Source organism: Mobula hypostoma, chromosome 4 (assembly GCF_963921235.1).
Source record: "Mobula hypostoma chromosome 4, sMobHyp1.1, whole genome shotgun sequence".
Classification (NCBI taxonomy): Eukaryota; Metazoa; Chordata; class Chondrichthyes; order Myliobatiformes; family Myliobatidae; genus Mobula; species Mobula hypostoma.
This window is the reverse complement of record NC_086100.1, coordinates 60,190,506-60,214,244: the sequence shown is the minus strand read 5'-3', so window position 1 is coordinate 60,214,244 and position 23,739 is coordinate 60,190,506. Positions and strand designations below refer to the sequence as shown.

General features: G+C 42.0%; 1 protein-coding gene across 5 annotated transcripts in view; it reads right to left on the bottom strand.

Annotated features, from left to right (window-relative positions):
- sptssb (serine palmitoyltransferase, small subunit B) overlaps positions 1 to 18,769 on the bottom strand; it is a 45,975-nt gene extending 27,206 nt beyond the window's left edge. Inside the window, exons 1-2 of one of the 5 annotated variants that reach the window (XM_063044884.1) lie at positions 18,612 to 18,769; positions 13,231 to 13,339 (exon numbers count right to left, since the gene is read on the bottom strand). The gene's annotated coding sequence lies outside the window, so the exon portion shown is untranslated. Of the gene's footprint in view, positions 1 to 13,230; positions 13,340 to 18,319; positions 18,410 to 18,474; positions 18,495 to 18,611 lie in introns of those variants that run through there. The other 4 variants (XM_063044885.1, XM_063044883.1, XM_063044888.1 and 1 more) reach the window with 4 other exon arrangements.
- Between the last annotated feature and the right edge of the window lie 4,970 nt (positions 18,770 to 23,739).

The window sequence follows — 23,739 nt, the reverse complement described above, 5'->3', positions numbered from 1 at the left end:
TCCTTAGGAAGCTTTTTACTGTCCTTCAGTGTTTAAAGTACTACACCCACTGAAGGACAGAAAAAATGGTTGAGCAGGAATTGCAACACAAGTAAATAAGTTCTCATTAGGAAAGGAAAGGTACGTCGCATCCGGAGTTTCTCCGGTTAGCGGACGATTTCCCTCCATGCCTCTCTGACGTAGTGAGGAATCGTGTACGAGGCAAGTTACAGCAGTGGTTTTCCATTGCCTTCTAGCTGTTATAAATTAAGTATTTCTGAAGTAGAGTCTCAGACCTGAAAGGTTAATGGTTTCTCTTTTCCACAGATGTTATGATCTGTGCTTCCACCATTTTCTATTTTTATAAACTAAGCAGCTTGTTAACAGTGACACATCACTGAGGAACCAACGTTTGGAAAGCACCTGGCATTTACCTTGTGATGTGGGTAGAGCAGTGGCATCCATTAAAAATTCAGGATGCAGATCAACTTAAGATCCAAAGGAGATCAACAAGAAAGTTATACATTCTCTTATAATTTCAAAGTGTCAGGCAAATTCCTGGCTCCTACCAGCCTCCATGATCTTCCAGTTACTCCCAAGAGGCGTGGTTGTTAGCCTTAGAGTCAGTTAAGAACATTCTAGCAGTAATATAGCACTTAATGTGCAGGGCAGCAACCAGATCCAGTTTGGTCACATTCCATCTGATGTTGTTCTTTCAACAGATTGCTTTGCTAGACAACACACACGCACAAACTTCTGTGGGATCTCAGCAGGTCAGGCAGAGTCTATGGAGGGAAATCAACGTTCAATGTTTCGGGCTGACGTCCTTCATTAGAACTTTTCTCTTCATAGGTGCTGCCTCACCTGCTGAGTTCCTCCCGGATTTGTTCAGGATTTTCAGCACCTGCAGAATCTCTTATGTCTTCTTTGCTGATTACTTTTATGAAGAGATTATTGTCATATTCTTGTATTAGGAAATAAAAGAATTTAGTAATGACTTCCAAAGGATTTTCATGGAAAATCATGGTAAAGGGTTGTTAGTAAGGTATTTGTTAGAGTGATTTTTTGGGTAGATGATTTGTTTACACTTAAATGACTTTGGCCACCAGACTTCTATTTGACAAAGTACTGTGGATTGAGTCCACCACAATGGGCTTCCTAAAAGGTGTGAATACCAGATGCTTCTGGCACCATAGTTTGACCTGATACTGTAGTTTCAAAGACAGTATTATCTATACATTATAAATATTAATTGTCTTCTATGTTGGCACGTAACATGCCAAATAAATGTATTGTGGATTGAACTAAAGGCTGTGGATACCAACCCAGACATGTTGGCATCAGAAGGAAAGGATGAAATCCAAAGGTGTGATGTTCGTATGTAGTTTCAAAAGGAAGCATTGTCTAAGCATTGTCTATAACTTTTTAAGTAGCGATTGCCTTTGTGTTTAGCATATAAATATCGAGCCCACATTGAGCTAACAGACCTTTCTGCGGAAAGCATCTCTGTCCGTAAGATGCCTGCTGTACCTTGTTGTGTCGAATAAAGAAGCTGCTTTGTATCCACCAGTGACTCTGTCTCTCCCGTAATTTCATCCACGCTACAACATTTGGTGTCAGAAGTGGGATACCTTCATGACCCGTCATGTGGCCAGCGTTCCTAGCAGTCTTAAGTTGGTGAGTATTTTTCTAAAATAACACTCACACTTGGATCTGTTCGGTTGGTGGACACATGGGAACACGAGGTATCACGAACGTGGAGAGCTGAACTGGTAGATATTAAAGTAGTGTGTGCGTGTGCATGTGTGTTTATGTAAGTGAGGATTCTTTGCATGTTAACTTGGTTAACTTGGTGAGACTTGGACCACCTGTTGTGAAAGGTGGTAACCAACGGTACGGTGCGGGACACCAGAGTAGGGGCGTGTATACTCGTCCAGGGAGCTGCATTTTAGTGTATACCTGTGCAAGTGTGATGCAAAGGAATACAGCAGGCATCATAAGTTCAGGTACTCAAAAGTGGCAGATTGTAGAATACATACTCTGTGGTTTTAAGTATGTACTGTTTAACTGCTACCTGTCTTTTATATTTTGCGTAGTTTGGGAATTAGTGTGGAGATATCTCAGGGAGAGGTTTTACCCAGATAGATCTACCAGAATGGCACCTATTGAGGTCAGGCAACGTCAGGTTGAGAACCCTAATGATCCCAGCCAGCCCTTGGCCTTGATTACGACTATTCATAAGCCCCTCACCCCTGGGGAGAAACAGAGCATTTTGTCCGAGTTGCCCTCACTTAAAGTCGCCTGTGGGAATTCAGAGTTCTGGTGTAAACTAGAGGAAATGGTTGAAATTCATCAGAGGCACCCTAAAGATATACACATGTTAGTGAAAGCGAAGTGCCCGAGGAATATGTGGGACAGAATGGCCCGAGGGTGCGGGATGGTACATGGACAACTACCAGGAGCGCCAGTAATGAAGAAAGATATCGTTCTTTTAAAGGGGAAGTGAGGCAGTGGCTGGGGGGAGGCCAGAGTAGCTGGGCGATGATAATGGCAGTGATTCAAAAAGCTGACGAGACAGCCATGGATTATGCAGAACGTAAATATCGAGCATACGAAGAGTATTCTGGGTTGGATAATCCGGGGAGGGATGACCAAGTCTTCCTAAAAATGCTGAAGGAAGGCCTGAGCTCAGCTCACCAGGATGTTTTAGATTTAGGCATAACGGTAGGGTCCACCTACTCTGTGATAGTTTCGTGGCCAGTGAGATAGACCAAAGAAAAGGCAAGAGAAATCGTCAAGTAGGTATAGTGATGCAGCTGCTGTGATGTCCCAGAGAGTTTGTTTTGCTTGCCGGCAACCAGGGCACCTAGCAAAGGACTGTTGAACTAGGTATAAGACTTTGAAGGAGTTGATATGCTACAGCTGTGGCCTATTGGGACATGGCTGGAGACAATGTCCAAAAGGGAGGGGGAAAACCCAGGCGAAAGTCACAGCAGACACCCAGTCATTCACCCCATTAGCAACCAGTCTGACTGTCGATCGGATCAAAGAGTTCGTAACAGCGCCTCTTAAAGCAGAAACAGATCTGCCAGCTCTGATGACTCATGGATGTACATAACGGCACTGTTAGGGGGACGGCAATGCAATATGTTAGTGGACACAGGGGCATCGGTATCGATAACAGACTTACCCTTACCAACAACCGGACAGGCCAGTTATATCAGGGGTGTAGGAGGGAAAACGGTAAAAGCAGAAAGAAGCGAGAAGTAAATACTAGAAATCGGGGGAGTGCAGCTTCCAGTGTATTTCTGGGTATGTCCAAATAATGAGGGCACGATCCTTGGAATAGACATCCTAAGGGAAGCAGGAGCCGTTATAGATTCGGGAAAGGGAGAAATAATATGGACGAGTCAGGGGCAGCGAACGAATACAACCAACAGAATACACAACCTGCCTAGCACTGTTACAGCTGCCCCGATCACCAGATTCTGCAGCCCGGATGGTGTCTATGGGTTACCTTGTCAGCAGTTCCCAGCAGTGTGGGTTACACACAAGCAAGATTGTGGTTGAGTAGAAATAAACCCAGTTAAAATAGAGGAGGGTCTTTATAAACCCCCTAAGCAGGACCCTATACAAACTGACACACTGACCACTGTTCAGGGTATAGCGAAGGAACAAAAACACCAGGGGACACTTAGAGAGACTGTGGCCACTCCAGAACATAAAGTTTTCCCAGGGCAGACAGTACTGCGAATAAACAGCAGGGGAACAAGAGGCAATTGAAATTGCAAGTGTGCAGAAGGAAAGGACAGAAGCCAGCTTAGTAAAATTATATGAAGAGGTAGAGGCAGAAGAGAAGGAAAAATGGAGGAGAAAAGGAGCAAAGGAGGGACCAGATGGGCGCTGGACACACGGGGATGTTGGGAAATTCTGCCACCGTTGTATCACTTGTGCCCAGCATAACCCTGGTAAGGGCAGAAAACTACAGCTGGCAAATCAGCCATGGCCGAGGGGACACTGGGAAAACATTCAGGTAGACTTCACAGGGCCCCTGCCAAAAGGCGGGGGGAAATTAAAGGACCGAGCGAAACAACAACAGTGCATCACTGATCAGAAAGAGCCAGAGGGAAAGGGGATAGTTCTTCCGCAGCCCGGCGACCAAGTTATGGTGAGGGTGCTGCCAGAAAGGCCAGGGTTTGCCCCTATAGGACCACAGACGGTACTCTTAACCAATGATACATGTGTCTGTGTACAGACTCGGTGAGGCAGCTAGTGGAAACACTGGACTCAGATTAAAGTATACGACTCACCCTATTGCTGCTCCCACAGACAGAGTGGGGAAACAAGTGTACCCAGTAACCATGTAATTACAGAGAACCTAAGAGAGGAACACCAGCCGGCCATGCCAGACCTGACCACAGCTGATGAAAACATACCTGGAGAAAACGCAAAGGCAGAAAACGCCGAGATCGTGGCAGAAGACACTGAGATTGTGTTGGAAAACCATGAATAGCCTGCTAAAGTGTGTTGATGAAGGTACTCTGTAAAGAAGGCTGGTTGCTGAAGGTAGATGATTAATTTTATAGCATAGTATAGAAATTTATTTGGGAAATAGATGAGGAGGGATTTTTGAGTTAAAGCAGAGACGGCAAGTTCCACTGCTTTGCTGGCATTTCAGACTGTACGCGGCATCTGAAAGTAGTCACCCCGAGTCGGAGGAGCTGGGCCCTTTTCAGCAGTTGGGCTAGTGATCGACTGGACAGTTCGGAAGGGGGTGCCACCGGGGAGAGGTCCTTGCAGACATTTACGTAGAGGCCACCCCAACCCCTTCCTGTGCATCGATGAGAGAGCCTGTGGGTGCTCCTGGAAGGAGAGTTTCAGCGACCAGAGGATAAAGGGCTGAAGACAAAGGAATATGATTAAGATGCAGTCAGCCTGTAGGCACACGAAAGGAGCTGCATTCCTAAAGACTTGGAACAGCCTCTCTGCTTAACATTTGGTAGGGAACGCTGGGATAGATATCGAGGTACGTAAGATTGGGGAGGAATTTCGAGACAGGGCATATTTGTGGCCCTATTTGAGCAGATCCTCCTAGGTTGGCCTTTCCTGATACAAATTTAATTTTGTCCAGGAGGGCCAAGAGGAGGGACTGTTAGAGTGATTTTTTGGGTAGGTTATTTATTTACACTTGAATGACTTTGGCCACCAGACTTCTATTTCACAAAGTACTGTGGATTGAGTCCACCACAATGGGCTTCCTAAAAGTGTGAATATCAGATGCTTCTGGCACCATAGTTTGACCAGATGCTGTAGTTTCAAAGACAGTATTATCTATACATTATAAATATTAATTTTATTCTATGTTAGCACATAAAATACCAAATAAATGTATTGTGGATTGAACTAAAGGCTGTGGATACCAACCCAGACATGTTGGTGTCGGAAGGAAAGGATGAAATTCGAAGGTGTGATGTTTGTATGTAGTTTCAAAAGGAAGCATTGTCTAAGTATTGCCTATAACTTTTAAGTAGTGATTGCCTTTGTGTTTAGCATATAAATATCGAGCCCACATTGAGCTAACAGACCTTTCTGCGGAAAGCGTCTCCGTCCATAAGATGCCTGCTGTACCTTGTTGTGTCGAATAAAGAAGCTGCTTTGTATCTACCAGTGACTCTGTCTCTCCGGTAATTTCATCCACGCTACAACAGTATTTATGAGGTGAAAATGTGGAATTGTATCCCATATCAGTCTTCAACTAATAGGAACTAACCATGTATTAACATCATAAGCTGAGAAGGAGATGAGATGGGATGGGACTAACAAAAAATGTGCTGCTGGAGGAATTCAGCAGCTCAGGCAGCTGTGCGGGGAAATGGACAGAGGAAGACAATCTAGTCCCTTTGAGGCAAAAAGGAACTTGAAGACTAAGTTCTTGAAGGCAGTACGCCACTCAATGCTAATGTTTGTTCCCTATTATATATCTAGAATTATGGAAAAAAAACAAGCAAAAATACCACTGATGATACATGTGATGATGACTTCTTAATAGATTCATGTTCAGCATATGCACTTATTCAATTCTCTTCCTTGCAACACGCACAAAATGCTGGAGGAACTCAGCAGGTCAGGCAGCATCTATGGGAAAAGTACAATTGATGTTTCGGGCCGAGACCCTTCAGCAGGACTGATGAGGGGTCTTAGTCCAAAATGTTGACTGTTAACTCTTTTCCATAGATGCTGCCTGACCTGCTGAGTTCCTCCAGCATTTTGCGTGTGTTGCTTGGATTTCCAGCATCTGCAGATTTTCTCTTGTTTGCAATTCTCTTCCTTCCTCAAATTGCATACAAGGCCATCATGGCTACTTTGGCTACTGCTTTATGGACTGTCTAATGGTGGTATGCTACTTCATTACACATATCTTGTTTTGAGAGTCTTTCAGTTACAAGTATTCTGAAGCCCTTCGGTGGTCTCTACTTTATGTCAGCCCTCTCTACCTATTGAGCTGGTCTGATTATCTTTCATACAACATCAAGGGCTTTGTTGAAGAAGATCCTTAGCTGATATGCAAATGTTCTTCAGTATGATAAAGGCCAAGTTGTTTTTGATGCTTCTGCATATTGTAATTGGAGATTTTTTACTCAAACTTTAGAAATGAACACTAATTGCCTCACTGAATATAGTTCATCAATACATATAAAAGTACAACACAGGAACCGGCCCTTTGACTCACCATGATGTCAGATTAGCTTAATCCCATCTGCTTCACGTGGTCTATATCCTGCTTAAATGCTCCTTAAATCTTATCACATCTACTTTCACCACCTCCCCTAGTTCTTCATTCCAGGCACTTATCCATCTGAAAAAAGCTTACCTTATAAATCTTTAAAGTTTCTCTCTCTATGCCTTCTGACATTGGATTCTTCCATCCTTAGAAAAAGTCTCTGATTCTCTACTGTTTCTATACTTCCTATAATCTTACATCACTTCTGTCAGGTTGCTCCTCACTTTCTGATGGTCCAGAGAAACAATCCAAACTTTTCTAACTTCTTGTGGCCAAATGCTCTCCAATCCAGACAACATCCAGGCAAACAACCCCTGCAATCTCTTCAACAGCCTTCTCATCCTTCCTGTAAGACAGTGACCAGAGTTGCACGTAGTACTCCAAATATCACCTAACCAAAGACTTTTAGAGCTGCAGTACGATTTACCTAATAATCTGTGCCCTGAATGATGCATGCCACATGCCTTCTTTACACCTCAAGATCTATTAGTGCTCCTAAAGATCCTACAAATTACTGTATAGTTATACTTCGTTATCTACTCAGGACATAGAACATAGTACTTCACAGTACAGGTCCTTTTGGTCCTCTACCTTGGAATATGATGTTTCAGATAGCAGGAAGCAAAGAGTCTTCATTTATTTAATGATATAAACACTGAACTTAATTAACTGATACAAATAGTTATGACCTTCCCCCAACCCTGTGCCTTCACCCAGCCCCTCTGTAGCTCCACACTCCCTTTCTCCCTGTCCAGCCCATAAAACCATAAGACATAGGAGCAGAATTAGGCCATTCAGCCCATCAAGTCTGCTCTGCCATTCCATTATGGTCAGTTGACCAGCTCTCTCAATCCCATTTCCCCATCTACTCCTTTGACGCCATTGCTAATCAAGAAACAATCAGACTCCGCTTTAAATGTGACTTGACCTTAATCGCTGTCTGTAGCAATGAATTCACCACCATTTGGCTAAAGAACTTCCTCCTCATCTCTTTTATAAATGGACATCCTTCTATTCTGAGGCATTGCCATCCAGTCCTAGACTCCTCTTTATCTTTCCTTTATGCTATCATTCAGCTCCCAATCGAAGAGCAGCCGATCAAGTAAGGATCCAGAAACATGTCTCATGTTCCACAGCAGGGTGATGATATTTTTGCTTTTACCAGCAGCTTTAATGTAAAAATATCCTCCGAGACATTCACAGGAGGGTTAACAATACAAAAGAACAGGAAGTGAGATGTTAAGAAGCATTTTAGTGCAGCGAAGCAAATTAGAGACGTAGAAATGGTGGAGCCTAGTGTCTTAGCAACTGAAAGCACAACTTCCAAAGGGAGAATAATTAAAACTGAAGGTCATCAATATTGACACTATGTGCTGTGTCATATGACGTAGGTGATCATGAAGCCGAAGAGGGTTGTAAATTTAGTCAGCTCCATCTTGGGTACTAGCCTACAAAGTACCCAGGACATCTTCAAGGAGCAGCGTCTCAGAAAGGCAGTGTCCATTTTTAAGGACTCCTGTCACTTAGGCATGCCCTTTTCTCACTGTTACCGTCAGGTAGGAGGTACAGAAGCTTGAAGGCACACACTCAGTGATTCAGGAACAGCTTCTTCCCCTCTGCCATTTCATTCCTAAATGGACATTGAACCTGTGAGCACTACCTTATTTTTTTATTATATATTATTTCTGTTTTCGCATGAGTTTTAATCTATTCAATATACATATACTGTAATTGTTTTACTTATTAGCATTGAACTGCTGCTGCTAAGGTAACAAATTTTATGACACATGCCGGTGATAATAAATCTGATTCTGATTCTGATTCCATCTATCTTTAACCCAAGAAGTTCCAATAATCTCTTCAAAACTTTTGCCTGGGGTCATCCCTTGATATAACTCACGAATGTCATGCATTATTGACTGCAACTTTTTTTTCCATCAATTTTTCCCATCACTGCAAGATATTTTTCTTTTTCCTCAGTTCATGTCCCAAAAATTCCAGATGTCGTTTCCTGATTGATGATATCAACTCTCATCTTAATCTGTTTGTTTACAACACTTCCTCGTTTGTCACTCTGTCCTTCTCTGATATTTTCATCACACATTTCTGCAACTTTGAGTATTTCCTCATTTTGCTTTGATATAGTCCAATATTAGCTTCCACATGTTAGTGTTGAGTGAATGTAGAGCTACAACACTCTGAGTTTTGTACCCATAGAAATTATGTTATTCTTTAGTATCATGCTCAAAATCTCAAACATGCATTTAGCAATACCAATCCTTCTAATTTCAACATCAGCCCTATGGTCAGATGTTATTCTGCTCCCTAAGTAATTGAACTTCCATGTTTTGCTGTCCATTTCAGTTCACATTTCTGTATTTCTCTCTTCTTTGTGACAACTATACATTCGGTCTTCTTGGAGTTGATGGTCAATCCTCACTTTGCACCTCTTTCAATGACTTTATCTAGTATTTCTTGAAGCTTCTCTTTAGAAGTGGCTATCAGCACTATGTTTGCGTATTGTAAGTTGTTCAAATTGTATCCACGAATTATCATGCCTGGAGTTCTGCTAACTTCTTTTAGAATCTTCTCGCTGTAAAGGTTGAATAGGCTGGGCAAGAGAACACAACCCTATCTGACTTCCCTCATAATCTAGACAAAATCACTTGTCTCATTTTCAACTCTCATTCCTGCTCTTGGTTCCCAATACAAATTTCTGATGATTCTGATACCTGGACATTGCTTCAATGTCCAAGCACTGAAGAATTTTTATAAGCTCTTCATGTCTCACCTCATCAAAAGCTTTGGTATCATTGATGAAACAAAGATATAGGTTTTTCTGGACTTTAATAATGCACTCACAAATCATTCTAAGGCTGAAGATTGCATTTTGAGTTCCACTATCTTCAATGAAGCTGCACTGCTCTTGCACAATCTCCGATTTCGTGCTTTTATTTGCTCTCATCATGGTGACTTGTTGCAGGGCTTTCACAACGTGACTCATCAATCTAATTGTGTAGTGCAACTTGCATTCAATTGCTGTAGATTTTTTGGCAAAGCAACAAATATTAACTTGCTCTTTTCCTCTGTAAAGCTGCCAAAATGGGAGGAGTGCAAATATTTCAAAGGGGTATAATACTGGCGAAGATTAGCGAAATATGGAAGGAATGTGATCAACATAAATTTTAAAATCAAGGTATTGCTTAATCCAGAATCAATGCAGATCAAGTGTGAATGACACAGAGAAAGTAGAGATGTGACTAGCAGAGTGTTCATGCACGTCAGCTCTGCCAGGATTTGTAGGCCATTATTTCTTACATGATGAAACCTAACCATACATGGCTTTTATGTACACTTTGAAAGGGAGAATAAAACTACAGCTGTGTGAATTCCTGCATCATCTGGCGACCCTATGATCTCTGTCTTGGAGGCTAACATCAGAATAACTTCATGAGTGTGAACCCTTACAAGGCATCAGGCCCTGATGGTAAAACCTGGTAGGGCACTGGAAACCTGTGTCAACCAGCTGGCTGGAGTGTTCAAGGACATCTTCAATCTCTCAATGTTGCAGTCAGAGATTCTCAACTGCTTCAAAATGGTGACAATCATACCAGTGCCCAGGAAGAGCAGGTGAGCTGCCTCAATGACTATCACTCAATTGCACTCGTATCTATTATGATGAAATGCTTTGAGAGGTTGGTCATGGCCAGAACCATCTCCTGCCTAAACAAGGACATGGATCCAGTGCAATTTGCCTAATGCCACAATAAGTCTACAATGGGTGCAGTCTCACTGGCCTTGGATCACCTGGACAATAGCAATACCTCCAACAGGCCGCTGTTTATTGATTAAACCTCAGAGTTTAACACCATTATACCCTCAGTACTAATCAATAAGCTTCAAAACCTGGGCCTCTGTACCTCCCTCTGCAACTGGACCCTTGACCTTCTCATCAGGAGACCACAGTGAGAGCAGATTCGAGATAACATTTCCTCCTCGCTGGTAATCAACAATGGCGCACCTCAGGAATGCATGCTTAGCCCACTGCCCTACTCTCTCTGCACCCATGACCATGTGACTAGGCACAGCTCAATGCAATCTATAAATTTGCTGATGACACACTATTGTTGGCAGAATTTCAGATGGGAACAAGGAGCCATACGGGAGTGAGATGGATCAACTTGTTGAAAGGTATCACGGCAACTAACTTACACTCAATGTCAGTAAGGCTGAGGATTTGATTTTGGACTTTAGGAAGGGAAAGTCAAGGGAAGTCACATCAGTCCTCATTGAATGATCAACAGGGGGAAGGGTGGACAGTTTCAAGTTTCTGGGTGTAAACATGTCTGAAGACCTATCCTGGGCTCAACATATTGCTGCAATTACAAATAAGGCATGACAGTGGCTATATTTTGTTAGGGTTTTGAGAAGATTTGGTATGTTATCAAGGACTCTGATAAGTTTCTACAGATTTACAGTGGAGAGCATTCTAACTGGTTGCATCAGTGTCTGGTATGGAGGGGCCACTGTACAGGATCCAAAAACTGCAAAAAGTTGCAGACTAAGCTAGCTCCATCATGGGCACCAGCTGCCCCAGCATCTAGGACATCTTCAAAAGGTGATGCCTCAAAAAGGCGGCATCTGTCATTAAGGACCCTCATCACTCAGAACATGCCCACTTCTCATTGCTACCATCAAGGAGGAGGTACAGGAGCCTAAGGACACACACAGCATTTTAGGGACAGTTTCTTCCACTCGGCAAGATTTCTGAATGGTCAATGAACAAGACCAAATAGTCCAAACATATGTACTGTAATACACAAACAATTATATACAAATATGCCAATGATATTAAACCTGACTGAGAATCTGACCTTCAAGTCAATGGTATCTAGTTAGTGGGAATGCAGCTGTGAGTGCCATAGAATATGTCAATTGGGGTGATCAGGCCAAGGCAGTGAGAACTTGGTAGTAGATAAGCAGAGGCGAGATGGAGCTAGGTGATGCTCTGAGAGTGGAAATGAGGAATGTGTGCAGCTCTGAACAAACAAATATCTCGGCTGAACATGAGAGCAAAAATGTCATCAAATCAGTTCAGTCTCTGTTACCAAAGGAAGGCAGAGAATTGATTGGTAAGTAACAGTTTACAACAAGCACAAAGATGATGGCTTATCACTTCAGAATAATTAGTTGAGAACATTTTTGCTTTACTCTACTGGATGTTAGACAACGAGAATGATAAGAAAGCCTGTGTAGAGGACAAAAGAAGTGCTGGTAATATTTGTCAGTGTATTCAGAAATGAAGCAATGAACTTAAATGAGAAATGGAAGGTATCAGTGATTGGCCTTTGAAGGGTGATCATGGCGTAACAACAGGAAGCAAATGCATTGTAACTAATTCTCTAATTATGACTGGAGTGTCAAGAGTAAACCAAGGATATGCTGTCCCATCCTGAGGAGTGTAAGAGAGGGATGGTATGACCACCTGTGTGAAAGGCTGGTTGGCAAGGTCCACTGACAAGTGTTTTTTATATAAGTGGCAGATGACTCTGATAGTAGAAACTTAAACAGATTAGCAGACTATTCAAACAAAATGAATTTTCAACTTAACTTGGGACTGTTTAAGTATGGTATTCACAGAACTGAAGCAGTTGAAAGCAATTCAAGTTCATTCCAGATGCTGTCATACCTGAATACTTGTTGGCATTCTGAACAATCTGGGCTAAGGCTAAAGCATATCGTGTGCAAATACTCACATTGCAACTCATTATCAGCACAACAAAGCAAAAATGTTTCAAAATAGCTATCTAAACTGGAAGCATTCATGACAGAACCTTTTTAATTTCCTGTATTCTAGTGTCATAAAAACTTGTTTTGCTGAACGATGGAAAAATATGCAAAAGTTAGACAGTTTTGAGATAGGAGTCTTCCTGCTGGTTCGTCCTTTGAAATAGGAGTGATTCTTACACAAAGCAAATTACCTACTCTTTAAAGCATTTTTAAAATGATTGAACCTGTAAAGTTAAGTTTCACTGCCATAGAGAGTCACAGAACTATCCAGCACAATACCAAGCCCTTTGGCCCACTGAGATTGTTCCAACCATCAAATACTCACTTACACCGATCAGATTCTAATTCCATTTTATTTTCCCACATTCCCAGCAATTCCCTCCAGAGGTTCTGAAATCAATTTTGTATATGCAGCCCTGGATGTTGGTTTCAGATTTCACTTTGCTAACACCTGTATTCTGTAATTTAAATGTAAAATAGCTACTGGAGAAAATTAAATCATTCCACCGATGAATCAGTGATCTGGTTAACAAAAGGGAGCTTCTCACAATTAGACTTTCAGGTTACTGTCTAAAACACTGAACAGAATTCCATGCAGTATCAAATTACAATAATGCATTTACTGAGTGTCTCAGCAAGATATTTGCAATGTGTTTGTCTTCATGTGAACTTTGACCCACCTGACTGGAGAAGGAAATCTACAGTTTTATCTTAAAAGTTACAGCAGCCTAGTGGTAATGCTGCCAGTCACAAAACAGTGTCACCCTTTGGAAGCGGCTGTCCTCACAACTGCGATGGAAGCAAAAATAAAGTGAACAGATAAGTGTTAGAGCAAAGATATTAGCATTAAAATACTCTGTAATATAGAAGTTCAGCTGCTGGGAAATTATTATGAATGAATAGTCATCTCACAGCTGCCTTTTATGAAGTCAAAGATTCTTGGAGGATTACTTTTAATTTTAATGATAAGGAATAATAGTAAATTTACGATGAGTATCATCAAACCAGCTCTGAATTCTAGTGATTGAATTATTACAGAAGAACAGGATAACCTTTTGCAGAAGACCAAGTTAACTTTCCAGAGATTATCTAGACCAGCACTAGAAAACAATGGTTGAGATTGCATGAGTAATTAACAATGTGCCTGTTCGATCGTGCTGGGTGCACAAAAGATTACTGAAGCCAATTCATTATCATGATTTCAGCTTCCAGTTAGCACCAACAGGCTGTTGATTGCCCTATTGCATCATCACAGTGCCAGTTCAGACTAGCTGGAAACGAGCTAAAGCAGAGATGCATAGGAGCTGTCTAAATTCCCAGCTGTCACCCTAGTTTGTCATGATTACCACCTTGAAGATCATAATTAAACTAACCTCCACCATATCCACAGATAATGCATTCAGATTCCACACACATGCTGCACAAAATCATTTTTCTGCATACCACACTTAATTCTGCTACACTTTATACCTGTGACATTTAGTGTTTGACCCCTACAACTGGGAAGCAGCCTCTTGCTGTCCACATTCTCCAGACACCTCACTATTTTATATACTTTTAGATCTCAATCATCTCAGAAGAAATGTCCCAGCTTCCTCAGTCGCATGTTGACCTGCTGGCTTCTCAGATTTTACATTTCTTAAGACAAGAGATTCTGCAGATGCTGGAGATAGGTTAGACAAGGTGAGGGGAATGGTGGTGGGTGGGGGAGTCGGGATGAAGTAGGAAGCTGTGAAGAGAGAAGTGGTAGATGTTAAAGGATAAAGAAGAAAGAATGTAATAGGAAGGACAGTACACCATGCAAGAAGGAGGAGGAGAATGAGAGGGAGGAGCTGGGACGGTGGGCAGAAGAGATGGAGTGAGAGGGTAACAAATTTGAAGAATGGAAAAAGAGAGAAGGAGGGAGAGGGGAGAAATTGCCAGAAGTTAGAGAAATCAATGTACATGTCTTCAAGTTAGAAGTTACCCAGAGAGAATATGAGGTGTTTGTCCTTATGATGACAGCAGAGGAGGCCATGGATGGACATGTCAGAATGAGATCGGGAAGCTGAATTGAAATGGTAGCCTCCAGGAGATCCTGCCTTTTGTGGTGGACAGAGCAAAGGTTTTCATTCCTTTGTTTGTGTTCTCCTCAAATTCTCTTATTTAATTGCTTTTATATGCCTTTGATCATTTTCTCTCCTTTCCTCTGCTCTCTTTAAACTGACATTAAGGTGATTTCATCTATAGTTTGTCACCAGAGGAACACTGTTATCTCCTACCAAAGATGTTCCCTTTGATATTTCCAACCTTTAAAATTTAAATGTAAGTTGTTTTCTCACTTTTCCAATTTGGCAAAAGGTCGTCAGTCTGAAATGTTAACTCTGTTTTTCTTTCCAGTGATGCTGCCACATCTACAGAGAGTTTCCAGCATATGGAAAGGATAGTGAGAGATAAAATTGGTCCCTTGGAGAAACAGAGTGGACGGCTATGTGCAGAGCCAAAAGAGATGGGGGAGATTTTGAACAATTTCTTTTCTTCGGTATTCACTAAGGAGAAGGATATTGAATTGTGTAAGGTAAGGGAAACAAGTAGGATAGTTATGGAAACAATGATGATTAAAGAAGAGGAAGTACTGGCACTTTTAAGGAATATAAAAGTGGATAAGTCTCTGGGTCCTGACAGGATATTCCCTAGGACCTTGAGGGAAGTTAGTGTGGAAACAGTAGGGGCTCTGACAGAAATATTTCAAATGTCATTAGAAATGGGGATGGTGCCGGAGGATTGGCGCATTGCTCATGTGGTTCCATTGTTTAAAAAGGGTTCTAAGAGCAAACCTAGCAATTATTGGCCTGTGAGTTTGACGTCAGTGGTGGGTAAATTAATGGAAAGTATTGTTAGAGATGGTATATGTAATTATCTGGATAGACAGGGTCTGATTAGGAACAGTCAACATGGATATGCATGTGGAAGGTCATGTTTGACAAATCTTGCTGAATTTTTTGAAGGGGTTACTAGGAAAATTGACAAGGGTAAAGCGGTGGATGTTGTCTATATGGACTTCAGTAGGGCCTTTGACAAGATTCCACACGGAAGGTTAGTTAGGAAGGATCAATCGTTAGGTATTAATGATGTAGTATGAAGTAGTAAAATGGATTCAACAGTGGCTGGATGGGAGATGCCAGAGAGTAGTGGTGGATAACTGTTTGTCAGGTTGTCGGCCGGTGACTAGTGATGTGCCTCAGGGATCTGTACTGGGTCCATTGTTGTTTGTCATATACATTAATAATCTGGATGATGGGGTGGTAAATTGGATTAGTAAGTATGCAGATGATACTAAGATAAGTGGCGTTGTGGATGATGAAGTAGGTTTTCAAAGCTTGCAGAGAGATTTAGGCCAGTTAGAAGAGTGGGCAGAAAGATGGCAGATAGAGTTTAATGCTGATAAGTGTGGGGTGCTACATTTTGGTAGGACTAATCAAAATAGAACATACATGGTAAATGTTAGGGCATTGAGGAACGCAGTAGAACAGAGGGATCTAGGAATAATGGTGCATAGTTTCCTGAAGGTGGAATATTATGTGGATAGGGTGGTGAAGAAAGCTTTTGGTATGCTGGCCTTTATAAATCAGAGCATTGAGTATTGGAGTTGGGATGTAATGTTAAAATTGTACAAGGCATTGGTGAGGGCAAATTTGGAGTATTGTGTACAGTTCTGGTCACCGAATTATAGGAAAGATGTCAACAAGTTAGAGGGAGTACAGAAGAGATTTACTAGAACGTTACCTGGGTTTCAGCACCTGAGTTATAGAGAAAGGTTGAACAAGTTGGGTCTTTATTCTTTGGAGCGTAGAAGGTTGAGGGGGGACTTGATAGAGGTATTTAAAATTATGAGGGGGATAGATAGAGTTGACGTGGATAGGCTTTTTCCATTGAGAGTAGGGGAGATTCAAACAAGAGGACATGAGTTGAGAGTTAAGGGGCAAAAGTTTAGGGGTGACACGAGGGGGAACTTCTTTACTCAGAGAGTGGTGGCTGTGTGGAATGAGCTTCCAGTAGTAGTAGAGGTAGGTTCAATTTTGTCATTAAAAAAAAAATGGATAGCTATATGGACAGGAAGGGAGTGGAGGGTTATGGGCTGGGTGCAGGTCGGTGGGACTAGGTGAGAGTAAGCGTTTGGCACGGGCTAGAAGGGCTGAGATGGCCTGTTTTCGAGTTGTAATTGTTAAATGGTTATATGGTTATGGGTGCACTATGTAATTATTTTTATATATACTTCCTATTGTAACTCATAGTTTTAATTATTATGTGTTGCTATGTACTGCTGCCATAAAACAACAAATTTCACAATGTATGCCAATGATATTAACCCTGACTCTAATTCTGATTGTAAATGCACTGTAAATAATACAGCAATAATATTTTTGAATTTGTCTGGAAATTAAAAATATCATGTTCTTATCCTAACTTTAAGCAGCTGAAGAAACAATATTACTACAGACAAAGAGCGATCACAATAATTTCTTTTCATTTAGTATCATCTGGAAAGCTCAATTGGGGATATACTATTGAGCGACACCATTTTGACATCAACAAAATATTCTTGTAGAATTGAAAGGACTGATGATATTCCCCATCCAACACTCCATATGGGGCATTGTAGGAGCACTTGGATCACTATGAACCTGCCCTACAACGTTACTGTTTCAGCCTTCCTCTCTCCACAACATTGCCGGTGTAATTAATCCTTCTTTCCTACATTGCCAGTGTCATCCCTCCCTCTCTGTAACTTTGCCAGTGTAATCCCTTCCTTCCCACATTTCCACTGTAATCTCCCCTTCCTGTCAACATTGCCTGCTTAATATTTCCCTCCCCATATCATTGCCAATATAATCCCTCCTTTTCCATAACATTGCCAAAGTAATACCTCCCTTCCCACATTTCCAGTGTAATCCCTCCTTCTCTCCCACATTATCAGCTTAATGATTCCCTCCCCATAGCACTGCCAGCATCATCCTTTCCTACCCACATTTCCCTTGTAATCCTTTCTTCTGTCCAACATTTACAGTGTAATCATCCCCTCACCATATCATTGCCAGAGTTATTCCTCCTTCAATGAAACACTGCTGGTTGATTCCTCCTTCCCCACATCCCCTCTTTCCCCCAACAATGCCACCTATACAATCACTTTATCTCCTCCAAAATATTGCTGGACAATACCTGCTTTCCTGCCTGTGTGTTTCCTCTCCCTCTTTCACAACGTCACCAATGCAATTGCATTGCTTATTTAATTTAATAATTAACTAATTACTGTAAGTCACAGTTTTTAATTCTAAGTGTTGCAATGTACAGCTACCAATTAACAACTTATGAAGGTGAATTAAACCGGACTCTGACTCTGACTCTGAAGATAAAGGGCAGCAGGTGCATTGACCAGCAACTAGCATCAGTTCGAGAATTTGGCATACTACAACCTTCTCAAGGACCACTAGAAATGGGCCAACAGTGCTGAGTTATCAGCAACATAACTTCATTTCACTTTTGTACAGCTACCTACCTTCTATCATTCATTCCTAATTAAGGCTTACAAATGTTATTTAAAGTGTTTTACTTAAAATCAAATTTCAGTCACAGTGTTTGTAACCCAAACCAAGGTTATTTCAGCCTCTAATCCCTCAGTTTTTGATCAGCCTGCTCCCTTTTGAGATACATTCCACTGTGGTTTCATAAATGAACTTCACTATTCAGCCTGAATGTCTCAGCACCTAAACAAATTAACTATTTGCTTACCAACATCAGTACACACCTTCAGGTCGCTGTTTATACAATCCACATTGAATGATCAGCATTCAAAGTGAGAGAAATAAGGCTGATTTGTCTACATGCTTTGATTTAAGTTTCAGTACGTTAAAAGAGAAATCAGAAGAAGTTAAACTAACACCTACTTGAAGTTTCTGCTTTCCTGCTGGAAACTTGAAAGACGGGTCCTGCCACATACTTGCTCTGGAAACATTTTACATTAACCAGCAAACCAAATTCAACAAATTTTACACAGATTTAAAGTACAATAAATAAATCTCACCTTCCTTTCCCAAACTGGGGACACTTAACAAAACAGGTTGCTGTTTCTCAGTGCTGGAACCACAAACAATTTAACCAGTTTATCTAAATGGGAAACTGATACTGTAACTGTTGTGTGGATGGCTTTGCCACACCTGCCCCCGTTTACAACTGTGAGCAGTTGATTAATACATTCACAAGAGTTGCTGATAACCAGTTGTAATCCGAAAACTCATACACCTCCTTGGAGAAACAGGCACCACCCAGATTCCCCAGGATTGTACTGAATCAAGATGAGTTGCCATGCTAGGGGTTAACCATGCTGTGAGAGAACTGAAGCATCAAGACAGCTGTGTAACTTGGAGAGCTGCTTACACACAGTAACCAGTCACTCTGCCAGAGACCTAGATTAGTTTGTACACAAAGGAACATGCAGTACATCCACAATAATGCAATTTGAAGTGCCCTGTGCTGCTTCAGCGTTATATCTAGGCAGAAAGTAACAGAAATACAAAAAGCCCAAGACATCTTTTACATTGTCTTCACATAAAAGTTGCTGGTGAATGCAGCAGGCCAGGCAGCATCTCTAGGAAGAGGTACAGTCGACGTTTCGGGCCGAGACCCTTCATCAGGACTAACTGAAGGAAGAGCTAGTAAGAGATTTGAAAGTGGGAGGGGGAGGGGGAGATCCAAAATGATAGGAGAAGACAGGAGGGGGAGGGATGGAGCCGAGAGCTGGACAGTTGATAGGCAAAAAGGATATGAGAGGATCATGGGACAGGAGGCCTCAGGAGAAAGAAAAGGGGGGGGGGGGAAACCCAGAGGATGGGCAAGGGGTATAGTGAGAGGGACAGAGGGAGAAAAAGAATGTGTGTATATAAATAAATAATGGATGGGGTATGAGGGGGAGGTGGGGCATTAGCGGATTTTATTATCACACACACCCACAATACAAACTTTGGGAATAAAGCATGAATCACCCGTAGTGCTGGACTGAAGTGTGATTGAGAAAAGTGGAATGAAATTGTTTACAGAATAACTGGTGTGTTACACTGAGTAACTTCAAAGCAAGCTTTTCATTAAACTGGGTGCTATTAGTTCATATGAGGAAATCTGCAGATGCTGGAAGTTCAAGCAACGCACACAAAATGTTGGTGGAACGCAGCAGGCCAGGCAGCATCTATAGGAAGAAGTACAGTCAATGTTTTGGGTTGAGCCCCTTCATCAGGACTAACTGAAGGAAGAGCTAGTAAGAGATTTGAAAGTGGGAGGGGGAGGGGGAGATCCAAAATGATAGGAGAAGACAGGAGGGAGAGGGATGGAGCTAAGAGCTGGAAAGTTGATTGGCAAAAGGGATACAAAGCTGGAGAAGGGAGAGGATCATGGGATGGAGGCCTATGGAGAAAGAAAGGGGGAGGGGAGCACCAGAGGAAGATGGAGAGCAGGCAAGGAGTTATCGTGAGAGGGACAGAGAGAGAAAAAAGAGAGAAGGAAAAAAAAAGGGAAAAAATACATAAATATGGGATGGGGTAAGAAGGGGAGGAGGGACATTAACGGAAGTTAGAGAAATCAATGTTCATGCCATCAGGTTGGAGGCTACCCAGCTGGAATATAAGGTGTTGTTCCTCCAACCTGAGTGTGGCTTCATCTTGACAGTGGAGGAGGCCGTGGATTGACATATCAGAATGGGAATGGGACATTCCCATTCTATGTATTGATGAGACCCGATGCAGACTGGGAGACCGTTTCGCTGAACACCTACGCTCCGTCTGCCAGAGGAAGCAGGATCTCCCAGTGGCCACACGTTTTAATTCCACGTCCATTCCCATTCTGATATGTCAATCCATGGCCTCCTCTACTGTAAAGACAATCAATGTGCAAAAGACAACAAGATGTGCCAATACAAAAGAAAAAAAGAATACTACTACTAATACTAATAAATAAGCAAAAAATATCGAGAACATGAGATGAAGAGTTCTTGAAACTGAATCCATAGGTTGTAGAAACAGTTCAGTGATAGGGTGAATGAAATTGAGTGAAGTTATCCCATCTGGTACAAGAGCCTGATAGTTGAGGGGTATTAGCTGTTCCTGAACCTGTTGGTGTAGGTCCTGAGGCTCCTCTTTCTTGATGGCAGCAGCTTGAAGAGAGCATGGCCTGGGTGGTGGGTGCCCTTGATGATGTATCTACACTACCCAGATTCAAGGTTACAGAAGATTCAAGACTGTTTAATGTCATTTCCAGTACATAAGTGTAAAGTAAAATGAAATAATTGTTATTCCAGATCTAAAGCAGCACAAAAAGAAACACACTAAGATAAAGGACACAATAATAAAAATACACAATAAATGTAAGTACATAAGATTGATTTTTATGTTCATGAAGAGTCTGTACATAAAGTGATTAAAACAAAACGTTTATATATCAATAATCTTTATTCACCCAGTATCAATGGAATTCTGGGTCCGATTGCGAGGAACTCCCTGCAGTTTGGATGATGTAAGCACTGGGCAAGGTTGAAAAGGTCAGGGTTCAATTTGCTTTCTTTATTTTTGTGGCTGCCTGTAAGGTTACGAATCTCAAGGTTGTGTATAGCATACATACTTTGATAATAAATGTACTTCAAACACCTATCCCTATGGTACTTCATTTCAACAGTCTCTTAAATATAAGCAGAAAATGACTGGTTTATTCTTAATCTATGTTTTCAGCCCATTAAACCAATCCCTAGTCCATTCCACTAAATATACTCAAAACTTCTGCCCTCTAATTTTGCTTCCTGTGAGGCACCTTATGGAAAGATTCTGCTCAAATGCCACTATTATTTTTGAAATACCATGTTACCACTGTTATTACTGATTTCTAATCCCTGGGAACTGATCCTGAATTACCGAACTTTGAAAGATGGCAGCCAGTGCATCCATTATCTCCAGAGCTGCCTCTTTCAAAACTTTGGGAAGCTGGTCGTTAGGTCCTGGAATTCTTTTCACTTTTAATTCCATTCATTTATTCTAATCCCATTTTATCACTGATGTCATTTTATTTCAGCTGCTCATTCACTCCAGATTTGATCTCCAGAGACGCAAGATAGATATTTTTTTCCTTGCTATTTCCTTATTGCCTGATATAATTTCTGCAGTCTCAGTCTGTAAACACAGTAGCTGGGTGTCATGGTCCCGTCCGTGAAGTCCGCATTCCAGTTCACGGTCCAGTCTGTGGACTCAGGACTCCGGGTCTTCCAGCTGTCCCTTGTTTTGACTGAGTTAAGCATAGGCACCTGATTCCCATCTTGGGGCTTGGAATATAAGTAGCCTTAGGGTTGAGTGTGGGCTGCTGGTTTGTCTTGTCAGTCCCCCTTGGAGCAACCTGCTGATGGAAGGCTAGTGAAACCATTTGTGATCTCTAGGCCTGGTTGGAGGACCACTGCTTCATGGAGCCTTGTTGCCACTCATTGGAGCAGTCATTGTGGTATGGATTTGGCTGTTTCTGTAGCCAGCCAAAGTTGCTGGCTGTGCTGAGACTCAGAGTCACCCTGGATTGAGCTCCTTTCCTGTCCCTTGCCTCTGTTGGGTAAGCAGGCTATTTGCTGTTACCCTGTGGTTGGGTCTGTCCCTGCCTGTCCTTTCCTCTGTAGGGTGGAGTTCTGCATCCTGCCCAGGAGTTCTGCCAAGAACACAAGCCTTGAAGATCCCAAGTCAAGCTCCAAGAACACAAGCCTGAAGACTGCAGCCTCCATGCCTCAAGACCAAGACCCCAGCCTGCAGCCCCAAGCCTCTAGACCCCAGCCATGTCCTGTCCTGTAGTCATGTCATGTCATTGCCTGGTTCTGGGGCCCCAGCCTGAGGCAAGACCCAGATTCTGGGTCCTTGTCCAGTCTCTGGCTCAGAGCCCAAGCCCAGGCTCCTAGTGCATAGTTCCATGTCTGAGTTCCCTATCTTGTCCATGCCCTAGCTCATGTCTGTGTTTTTGTCCCTGCTCCTTGTCTGTATCCTGTCACGCCCCTACTCTGGTCAAGTCCTGCTCCTTGTACTTCAGTGTCTGTGTCTTGTATTTGGGTCTGTTTCCAGCACCTCATTGTGACATTGGGTTCTAACTGTCTGCTTCACAGTTCTAAAGACCTGGGTTCGATCCTGACTGCTGCTGCTGTGAAGTTTACCTGGTCTCCTTGTGGCCTTTGGGTTTCTCCTGGCTACTCCTGTTTCCTCTCACATTCTGATGAAGTGAGGCTTGCTAGGCTATTTGGCCATTGTAAATTGGTGCAAGTGTGTAATTTAATGGTACAACCCAGGAAGAATTGGTGGAATTGCAGGAGTTACAGGAAAAATCAATGGGGAAATAGGATTACTCTGTAAACCAATGGGACAAATGACTAGATGACCTCCCTCTACATCTTGGGGATATGGATATCTTTTCCTTTTTATATATGTATATGATCAAATTGAATGCAGGACATGCTTGAGGACTTTGTGGTGTACTCCTGCTGCTGTTTTCTTGTGCGCTTGTGTCTAGGCCTGAATAAGTAGAAGTATAATATGAGTCCAAGGTGGAAAAAGCTTCACTATAGATCTTTGACATTGGCATTAGATATGGACCATAGCATGTCCAAAATGAATATAATTTCAATGGCTTTAAAAAGTTTTGGGCAGGCTGTAATTTTAAGTGATTTGGCTGACAATGAAGGTGTATAATCCCATTCCCATGTTAATGTGTCTTACCGATGAACCTTACAAAAATGTAAGTTGTGGGTTCCTGTTTGACTATTATGGAACAGTGCATGATATAGGCCAAGGCTATCCTTTCTTTCTCAGTGTAATTACACTAGGCATGGAATAAATTATGACAGATAACTTGGACAACATCACCTGTAATGATGCAGCTCTATAAAACTCTGGTTAGGCCACACTTGGAGTACTGTGTCCATTTCTGGTTGCCTCACTATAGGAAGGATGTGGAAGCATTGGAAAAGGTACAGAGGAGATTTATCTGGATGCTGCCTGGTTTAGAGAGTATGCATTATGATCAGAGATTAAGGGAGCTAGGGCTTTACTCTTTGGAGAGAAGGAGGATGAGAGGAGTCATGATAGAGGTATACAAGATATTAAGAGGAATAGATAGAGTGGATAGCCAGCGCCTCTTCCCCAGGACACCAC